Genomic DNA, 10598 nt, shown 5'->3' with positions numbered 1-10598 from the left:
CTAATAATAGACCAACATGGTAATTAACTGTACCTCCGACACGCTTCTCATTGGCTAATCAGGGCGATATGCAAATTAACTGCCAACAAAGTGGCGGATAATTTGCATACATAGGCGCAATCATGGGGAGCAAAAGGGATTGGAAACCCAGGCGGCAGGCAAGAGCTGGGGGGCAGGTAAAGGCGGCCATGCCGGCCACATTTGCCTGCCCCCCAGCAGGTGAGCGCCATTGGAAAGCCTGGCGGCAGGTGAGGCAAGAACCCCAGACTAGGGGTGTGGCCTGCCTGTGGATGGTGATCGCATTGTGGATAGGAGGGAGAGAAAGCCCGGGCGCAGGCCAGTTGGCTCCCCCGGGCCCTCAGGGCCGGGGGTGCCGGCTGGCCTGCTTCCCCTTGATCGCCATGGCGATTGGAGGGAGAGAGAGCCCAGGTGCAGGCCAGCTGGCACCCCTGGGTCCCCTGGGGCTGGGGGTGCCGGCTGGCCTGCTTCCCCGTGATCACCATGGCACCCCCAGCACCTCAGCACCTGTGATGCAAAGGTTGGGGATGAAATGACTTTTCCCAACCACATCTGCAAATATCCTGGGGAAGGCATCACTGAAGAGTTCACAACAACTGTCTTAGTTGGCAAGGAAGAAAACAGCTGGCAACAGAAACAATCCCTTACATCAAAGTTAAGGTCCCTCTGAGTAAAAAAGAATATTTCCAAAGTAAAGGAGGGAGTAGGCAAAAATAATAGGTTCTCATGACTTCCACTGAAGTTTGAGCATATGACAGAGTCAAAATGAACATACAAATTAAAACAGACAGTGAACATTCAAATGACCCGAATCAACTGTCACTGTGTTCCAATAGCAGCAATGCTTATGTGATAATATAGTTTAACAAACATACAAAACAAGTCACATGATAAGAGAGGTTTGGCTTCTAAAGTAAATTGAATATGTTCTTTAAAAATTCTCATATCCTCCCCTCTGACTATAATTCTTAATTTTCCAATCAGAAAATTACCCCAGGTGATCCAGTAACATGTAGAACTTCAGTAACTTAACTTGTTTAAAAAAAGAAAAAAAACAGCCCAACCATTTTTAAAATAGTTAAATTGATATTTTAGGGTTAAAATTATAGAAGATATTTAGATCCAAATATATTTTCTGAATAGAAAATATTTTAGTTTTTGTTTTAAAAAAATAAACATGAAAAAATATATGTGACACATTTTCCCAAGGAACTCTGAATTAGTACCTTTACCTCTAACTTTCTTCAAATTAAGAGAATCTATGGAGTTCCCTATACTGCACAAGTTTTAATGAAAGAAAATAAGACTTTCTAAGAGCATCAAATACATGTTTTGTTATTTACAAACATATATATTCCTCTCTCTCTCTCTCTCTCTCTCTCTCTCTCTCTCTCTCTCTCATATATATATTCTTACTGATTCAGAGAGGAAAGGAGAGGGAGAGAGACAGAAACATCAATGATGAGCCCTGGCTGGTTTGGCTTAGTGGATGGAGCACCGGCCTGTGGACTGAAGTGTCCCAGGTTCAATTCCAGTCAAGGGCATGTACCTTGGTTGTGGGCACATCCCCAGTAGGAGGCGTGCAGGAAGCAGTTGATCAATGTTTCTCTCTCACTGATGTTTCTAACTCTCTATCCCTCTCCCTTCCTCTCTGTAAAAAAACAATAAAATATATTTTTTTTTAAAAAGAAGAAGAAAGAAACATCAATGATGAGAGAGAATCATTGATCCGCTGCCTCCTACATGCCCCGTACTGGGGATCAAGCCCACAACCAGGGCATGTGGCCTGACCTGGAATCAAACTGTGACTTCCTGGTTCATAGGTCAATGCTAAACCACTGAGTCACACTGGCCAGGCTCAATTCTAATTTATAAATTCATTCCAAGAACATATACAGCTTGAAAAGCTTTGGAAGTAGTTTCAAAAAAAAAAAAAAACTAGCTTTTAAGTAACAAGAAAACAGCTATAGAAGAAAGTTTAAATTAAAAGAAAAAATTGTTTTGATTTATTCAAGAGTGGGAACATCCTCCATGAAAATGTGTACCTTGACTGTGGATGGCTGGGAGGCATTATCACACCTTAGGAATTCAAATGCTTTTTACAATGAAAAGAAAGAGAGTTTCATCTCATTTCTCTACCAGGGTAGATGTCTGTCAATAGAAGGTGAACATCAATAAAAGGAGGGGCTTGCACAATCAATCCAGAAAGTCAGCAATCTATTAATAATCCAGAACCGAGTATTTATCTCCTCTGCCACACACCCTCCCTCCCAGACAGTGAGCAAGATAATTACTCTTAAGTCAAGCTAAGTGCCCCCCAGTGACAGTGGCCCAATGCTGACATACCAAGCATACAAATAATTCTCACTCTGGCATAAAAGTGACAACTTTCTTGGAAGAAAAGCAGATACTGTAAATTTCTCAAAGTCTTCCTGAAACATTTTTTAAAGTAATTTTTACTTCTTTAGAAAAAATGCTATGGGAAACCATCTGTAATAAAATGCCCATTATATAAAATAATTCATCTATACTAATAAAAGGGTAATATGCTAATTAGACTGGGAGACCTTTCAAATGTTCTTCTGGACCAAGCCATGGTGGCGGGGCCAAGGTAGAGGTGGTAGAGGCTAAGAGGGGAGGGCAGTTGTGGGTGATCAGGCTGGTGGGAGGCAGGGCCGTTGTGGGTAAGCAGACCAGCAGGGGGGCCAGTTGGGGACAAGCAGGCCATCAGTGTGGGTCAGTTGGAGGTGATCAGGACAGCGGGGAGGGGAGCAGTTTGGAGTGAGCAGGCCAGCAGGGGGACATTTGGGAATGAGCAGGCCAGTGGGGAGGGAAGGTAGGGGCAAGCAGGCCAGCAGGGGGGGGTTAGTTTGGAGTGATCAGGCTGGTGGGGGAGCATTTGGGGGAAAACAGGCCAGCAGTGGGGGTGGGGGCAATTAGGAGCAGGCAGACCAGCAGGCAGAGTGGTTAGAGGCAATCAGGCAGGCAGGCAAGCAGGTGAGTGGTTAGGATCCAGCAGTCCTGGATTGCGAGAGGGATGTCCGACTGCAGGTTTAGGCCCGATCCCTGTAAACTGGCAGTAGGACATCCTTCGAGCGGTCCCAAATTGGTGAGGGTGCAGGCCAGGCTGAGGAACATACCCTCACCCGTGCACGAAATTCATGCACTGGGCCACTAGTATTCTATATAACATAGGAATTTCTGGATATGTATATTCAAATAGCTCAATAAACTTAAAGACATGTGTTAAGATTGTTATGATAGCAAAATGTGGTGAATTATTTTTTTGTTAATCCTCACCCAAGGATATTTTTCCATTGAGACATATATATATATAATTTTAGAGAGGGTGGAAGAGAGGGGGAGAAACAGAGAGTGAAACATTGATATGAGAGAGACACATCGATTGCTTGCTTCCCACACGTGCTCCGAAGGGCTGGGGTTCAAGCCTGTAACCCAGGTACGTGCGCTTGACTGGAATCAAACCCAAGACCCTTTAGTCTGAGGGCCAACACTCTATCCACTGAGTGAAACCAGCTAGGGCAAGGTGAAATATTTTTAATGTATGGTTTATGCATACATATTCTTCAGGGGTCAAAAGATGATTATCAAGGACAGAGTTGAACAACAGTGTTGACAAAAATGTATATATATAAAAGGCTAAATGACCATTTGACCAGCCGACCAGCCAGTAGCTATGACTCACACTGACCACTAGGGGGAAGACGCTCAACACAGGAGCTGCTGAGAGACAGCAACTTTGCAGAGTTCCCTCTCGCACTCCAGGACCCCTTGGGAGTTGTTGGACTGCCAATTTTGGCCTAATCCCTGCAGGTCAGGCTCAGGGACCCCACCTGCTAGAGAGACCCTGCTCACTCTGAAGATGCCCTTCGAGTCCTAGTGCCACCCCAGGTGTGACTGGCTGGGGATGGATCGCTGGAGGTTGGCTCCAGGGTGTGTCCAGCCTGTCTCACCCCGCTGACCACCTTCTAATTAATTTCCTTTCAATATGCACAAATCCGTGTACCAGGCCTCATACATATATGAGAAGTTCAACCAGAGGGATCCAAGATAATAGCGAAGTAGGTAGAAATTACACTCACCAGCTCCTAGGATCAAATAAGAATTACAATCTATACTAATAAAAGAGTAATATGCTAATTAGACTGGGAGGCCTTCTGGAGACCTACCAGATGTCCTTCCAGACAAAGCCAGGGGCTTGGCTGACCTGCAAACCAAATGACCCTCAGCCCCTCACCCAGGCAAGCCATGCCCCCCAGCAGGGACCCTCACCCCAATGGGGGCATGGCCAGCCTGCAAGTGGACATCAGCCCCTCGCCCAGGCTGGCCACATACCCCAGTGGGGACTTTCACTCTGATGGGGGCATGGCCGGCCTGCAAACCACCCTAGGCCCCTCACCGAGGCTGGCCCCTCCCCCCCCAGGGAACCCCCACTCTTATCTGGGACCTCCTTCAGGGCAGACCAGCCAGCCCCCACCCATGCACCAAGCCTCTATCTATACTACTAAAGGGTTATATGCTAATTAGACCGGGAGACCTTCTGGACATCCTTCTGGACAAAGCCATGGTGGCAGGGCTGAGGCAGAGGCAGTTAGGGGTGATCATGCCAGGAGGGGAGGGCAGTTGGGCATGAGAAGGCGGGCAGCAGGAGCAGTTGGTGGCGAGCAGGCTGCAAGTGGGGGGGGGGGGGCAGTTGGGAGTGAGAAGGCCAGTGGCGGGGCAGTTGAGGCAAGCAGGCTGGCAGGCAGAGTGATTAGGGATGAGCAGGCAGGCAGGGAGGTGAGTGGTTAGGAGCCAGCGGTCCTGGATTGCGAGAGGGATGTCTGACTGCTGGTTTAGGCCCGATCCCTGTAAACCGGCAGTCGGACATCCCCTGAGGGGTCCCAGATTGGAGAGCGTGCAGGCCAGGCTGAGAGACATTCCCCCCATCATGCATGAATGTCATGCACTGGGCCACTAGTCTATACTAATAAAAGCCTAGGTGGCCCTCACACTCTCACATGATGCCCTCACATCATCTCAAGATGGCCTCCATAACATTGCCACCACAAGATGGCCAGCAGGGGAGGGCAGTTGGGGGTTACCAGGCCAGCAAGGGAGGGCAGTTGGGGGTGACCAGGCCTGCAGGGGAGGGAAGTTGGGGGAGACCAGGCCAACAGGGGAAGGCAGTTGGTTATATCAGGCTGGCAAGGGAGCAGTTAGGTGTCAATCAGACTGGCAGGGGAGTGATCAGGCCAGCAGGCAGAAGCAGTTAGGAGCCAGCAGTTCTGGATTGTGAGAGGGCCTAAACCAGCAGGCTTACATCCCTGGGTCCCAGATTGGAGAGGGTGCAAGCCGGGCTGAGGAACACCCCCGCCCATGCACAAATTTTTTGCACTGGGCCTCTAGTTAAATTACAAACAATTGACCTAAATAAACAACTAAAGACTAGCTAAACAGAAATCTTATAACCAAGGATATACAAAGGAAGCTACCTCAAGACTGGTAGGAGGGGCAGAGATGCAAAAAAAGGCAGGCCCCAAGCCCAAGTGTAGTGGTGGAGAATCTGGAAGGACATCTCAACTACAACGATCCTCCGTGAGGAGTGAGGGGTTTTAACCCCACACTGAACTCTCCAGCCCAGAGAACCAGAGTTGGAAACAGGAGCCCACATAACATCTGCTGTAAAAATTAACAGAAATCCATCTGCCAGAGTGAGATGGAAGACTGCTAGAAACCCAGGTGTCCTCTTAAAGGTCCAGCATAAAAAATCTCCTTCATAGCAGCTCACTCTGGGCTGTAGCAGAGGGATGGCATCTCAGCAGAATGGAGTCATTCAGAGAGAGACTGGGTTGTGTGGCTTTGGGGAAGGCCTGGAAGGACAGCTGCCAATGTCTGTGCTGAGTCCATCTCTCACACCACCAACTAAATCAATATTTTCTGGGTTGTGCACTTCCCTCCATATGACATTATTCTAGGGAGATACACTAGTCCCACCCTCTTGACTCCCTGTGGCCCTGCCCTAATAAGCTCAAACCCTGTGGAGAAATCAGCTAGCTGAGGCCAGCCTAAGTCCATTGTGCAGTCTTCCTTTGAAGGCTCTTGAAAGAGGTCTGGGTAAACTCAGGAGGCAACAGAGAAGAATAAAAAGAAACTGACTGGCTTTTGGTGAGGGCCATTTTCATCATGCATCATGACTTTCACCACCATTCCTTTGCAGACCCCTCCCACTACATGGACAAATCTTATTGTTTTAGTTTAATGAATTATAATGGGTTCACCCTGCCAATTCCCTGAAACCACTGCCCACTGCAAAGGTCCATGGGAGCCACAAAAATGGAAGTTGGCCCTGGTGTACCAAGAGATTTTTGTTGAGTGGCCTCAGACTCAGCAATGACACCAGTTTAAATCTGTATCAACCTGGTGAACACCATTAATCCCTATCTGGTGACTCACTGTTTGGCCAGAGGCTTTTTCAGTGACTGAGCCTAATGGACAGTTGGCAGGCAGAGACAGATCTTGGAGTGCCTTTTGGTGACCTGCCCTATGCTTAATACAAGTGGAAGCTGGCCTCAGTACACATGCTGGACCCTCCCACCTGAACCCAGACCCAGGAGAGACAGCCACCAAATGTGGTTGCTTTGTAGTTCTTAACAGGCAGCTCAGGGCCACTCACAGGCAACCTTTGACATTGACCTGCACCAAAGTATCTCCCCAAGAGTCCCCAGAAACAGCACACCCAATGGTGGGCTTTGTGTCACATTAGACCATGACCCAGTAAGCTCCAGAAGTAGCACACACAAAGGGAGATCTCAAAAGGCACTAGAATCTGTTGGGGAAATTTTTATTTCATGAAGTCAATCCCCACACAGCAGCTTGTGGTCAGGGTTAATCCTCATAGTCAGGTAGCCTGATGGTCAACCTCACCCACAAATGGGCTAGCACCAATCCAGATTCAACTACAACAGGAATGCTCACATAATCCACAGAGGGACATTCCTAGAGCACCTAGCTCATTTAGGTGATCAGGGTGATTGTGTCACAAAACTCTGCAGGACAACTAATACATAAGGCCACTCTACCAAGACAGAAAGACATAGCAGATATACCTAATATGAAGAAACATTTTCAGAGAAGCAGCCAAAATGGGGAGATAAAGAAGCATGCCTCAAATAAAAGAAGAGAAGAAATTCCCACAAAAAGAACTAAATGAAACAGGCAAACAATCTACCAGATAGAGAGTTCTAAACAATAATAATAAGGATGCTCAAGGAACTTAGGGGAAGAATAGATGAACTCAGTGGGAACTTAAAAAAAGATTGAAAGCATAAAAAGGGTATAAATTCTATAAAAAAGAACTAGTCAGAAATGAACACTACAATATCTGAAATAAGACTACTCTAGAAGAAATCAACAGCAAATTAGATGAAGCAAAGGATCAAATAAATGACTTGGAAGACAAGGTAGCAGGTAACACCCAATCAGAGCAGAAAAAAAAATAAAACAAAAACTAAATAAAGATAGTTTAGGCCCAAACCGGTTTGGCTCAGTGGATAGATGGTCAGCCTGCGGACTGAAAGTTCCCGGGTTTGATTCCGGTCAAGGGCATGTACCTGGGTTGCGGGCACATCCCCAGTAGGAGCTGTGCAGGAGGCAGCTGATCGATGTTTCTCTCTCATCGATGTTTCTAGCTCTCTATCTCTCTCCCTTCCTCTCTGTAAAAAATCAATAAAATATATTTTAAAAAAGGATAGTTTAGAAAACCTCTGGGACAATATCAAGTGTAATGACATCCAAATCACAGGAATACCGGGAGAAGACAGCAAAAGATTGAGAACCTATTTGAAGATATAATGCCTGATTACCCAGATAAAGAAAAATGACACATAAGTCTAGAAAGCGCAAAGAGTCCCAAACAAAATAAATCAAAAAGAACCACAACACAATACACCATAATTAAAATTCCAAAGGTTAAAGACAAAGAGAGAATCTTAAAAGCAGCAAGACATTTACCTACAAGGGAGCTATTATATGACTGACAGCTGATTTCTCTATAGAAACATTACAGGCCAGAAGGGATAGGCATGAAATATTCAAAGTGATGGAAAGCAGTGACCTACAACCAATACTACTCTACCCAGCAAGGCTATCATTTAAAATTCAAGGTGAAATAAAGAGCTTCACAGAAAAAAAAAAAAAAAAAAGCTAAAAGAGTTCATCAACACAGACCAGTATGACAAGAAATGTTAAAGGGACTTCTTTAAAAAAGAAAGAAAATAGGAGGAACATAAATATGAATAATAAAATGAAAATAAATATGTAATTATCAATAATCAGTTTTTTAAAATGTATCTTTATTGTTGAAAGTATTACAGATGTCCCCTTTATTTCTCCTTTGACCTCCATCTCCCCACTCCCACCCTACCCCAGGCCTTTACTGCACTATTATCTGTGTCCATGGATTATATATTAAATCTTTGATTAATCTCTTCCCATTTCCCCTCTTTCCCTCTGAGAATCTTCAGACTGTTGCATGCTTCCAAGTCTCAAAAAAAAAATCACTTTAAAAAATTCCCAAAACACTAAGTCCTGGACCAGTGACTTTTACCAAACATTCAAGGAGGAATTAACACCTATCCATCTCAAACTATTCCAAACATTCAAGAGGAAGGGAGACTCCAGAATGCATTCTTAGAAGGCCAGTATCATCCTAATTTCAAAATTAGATAAAGATACTGCCAAGAAAGAAAATTATAGGCCAATATTCCCGATGAACATAGATGCCAAAATCAAGATTGATATAATATCCACAATTCAGTGAATGTGACACACCACATAAAAAATCTTACATGATCATATCAATAGAAGCAGCAAAAGCATTTTACAAGATTCAGCACCCATTTATTATAAAAATTCTCAGCAAACTGGGGATAGAGGAAACATACCTCAACATAATAAAGCCAATTGTGACAAACCCACAGCTAACAACTTATTAAAGGAGAAAAAACTAAAAATGTTTCCTTTCAGAAACTAGACAGGAAAGTCCACTTTCACCACTCTTATTCAATACTGAAGGCCCAGTGCATGAAATTTGTGCACTTGGAAGGGGGAGATCCCTCAGACTAGCCTGCACCCTCTCACAGTCCGGGACCCTTTGCTTCTTACTACCCACCTGCTCGCGGCTCCTTAGTGCTGCTACAAAGGTGGAAGAGGCTCCTGCCACTGCTGCTGCACTTGCCAGCTATGAGCCGGGCTTCCGGCTGAGTGGCACTCCCCTTGTGAGAGCGCACTGACCACCAGGGGGCAGCTCCTGCATTTAGTGTCTACCCCTGGGTGGTCAGTGCATGTCATAGTGCCTGGTCCTTCTGCTGGTCAATAGATTTGCATATTAGCCTTTTATTATATAGGATAGTATGGAAAACCTAGCCACAGAAATAAAATAAAAAGAATAAATAAAAGGCATCCAAAAAGTAAAACTGTCATCATTGGCAGATGACATGACTGTATATGACGAACCCTAAAGGTTTCAGAAAAAAACTGCTAGAACTGATAAATGAATTCGATAAAGTAGCAGGATACAAATTCATATTCAGATATCAGCTGCATTTTTTGACACAAATAATAAACTATCAGAAAAGGAAATGAAGGGAATGATCCTATATACAATTGCATAAAAAAATTAAATACCTAGAAATTAATTTTACCAAAGTGGTAAAAGACCTGTACTCAGAAAATTATAAAAAATGAAGAAATAAATTGAAGAAGATACAAATAAATGGAAGCATATGCCATTCTCATGCATAGGAAGAACTCACATCATTAAAATGTCCATGTCACTCAAAGCAAGCCATAGATTCAATAAAACCTCTATCAAAATATCAATAGCATTTTTCACAGAACTAAAACAAATAATCTTAAAATTAATATTTAACCACAAAATAATCTGAATAGCCATAGTTATCTTGAGAAAGAAGAACAAAATTAGAGGTATCATGCTACCTGATATCAAATTATACTACAGGCTATCGTAATCTAAACAGAATGTTACTGGCATTAAAAAGAAAGCACATAGGTCAATAAGAGCAGAATAGAAAGCTCAGAAGTAAACCCAAGCCTATATAGTCAATTAATATATGACAAAGGAGGCAAGAACATACAATGTGATGAAAGCAGTCTACTCAGTAAATGTTTGGGGGATAATTGGACAGCTACATGCAAAAACTATGAAAGTAGGTCAACTTCTTAAACCATACACAAGAATAAACTAAAAATGGTTTACAAACTTTGATATAAGACTTGAAATCATAAAACTCCTAAAAGAAAAAATGAGTAATATCTCTGACATCTTTCTTAGCAATATTTTTCCTTTGGGCAAATGTATTGGAATATGTTTCTGGGCAAGGGAAGCAAAGGAAAGAATAAACAAATAGGACTACATCAAACTAAAAAATTTTTACACAGCAAAGGAAACCATCAACAAAACAAAAAGACAACCTACTGAATGGGAGAAGATATTTGCCAATGATATATCTGTTAAGGCAAGCATGTCAAACTCAAAGGTTAACATGGGCCAAATATCA

This window comes from Myotis nattereri (assembly GCF_964212035.1).
Source record: "Myotis nattereri genome assembly, chromosome: 1".
Classification (NCBI taxonomy): domain Eukaryota; kingdom Metazoa; phylum Chordata; class Mammalia; order Chiroptera; family Vespertilionidae; genus Myotis; species Myotis nattereri.
The sequence above is the reverse complement of the archived record's forward strand: the minus strand, read 5'-3'. Positions refer to the sequence as shown.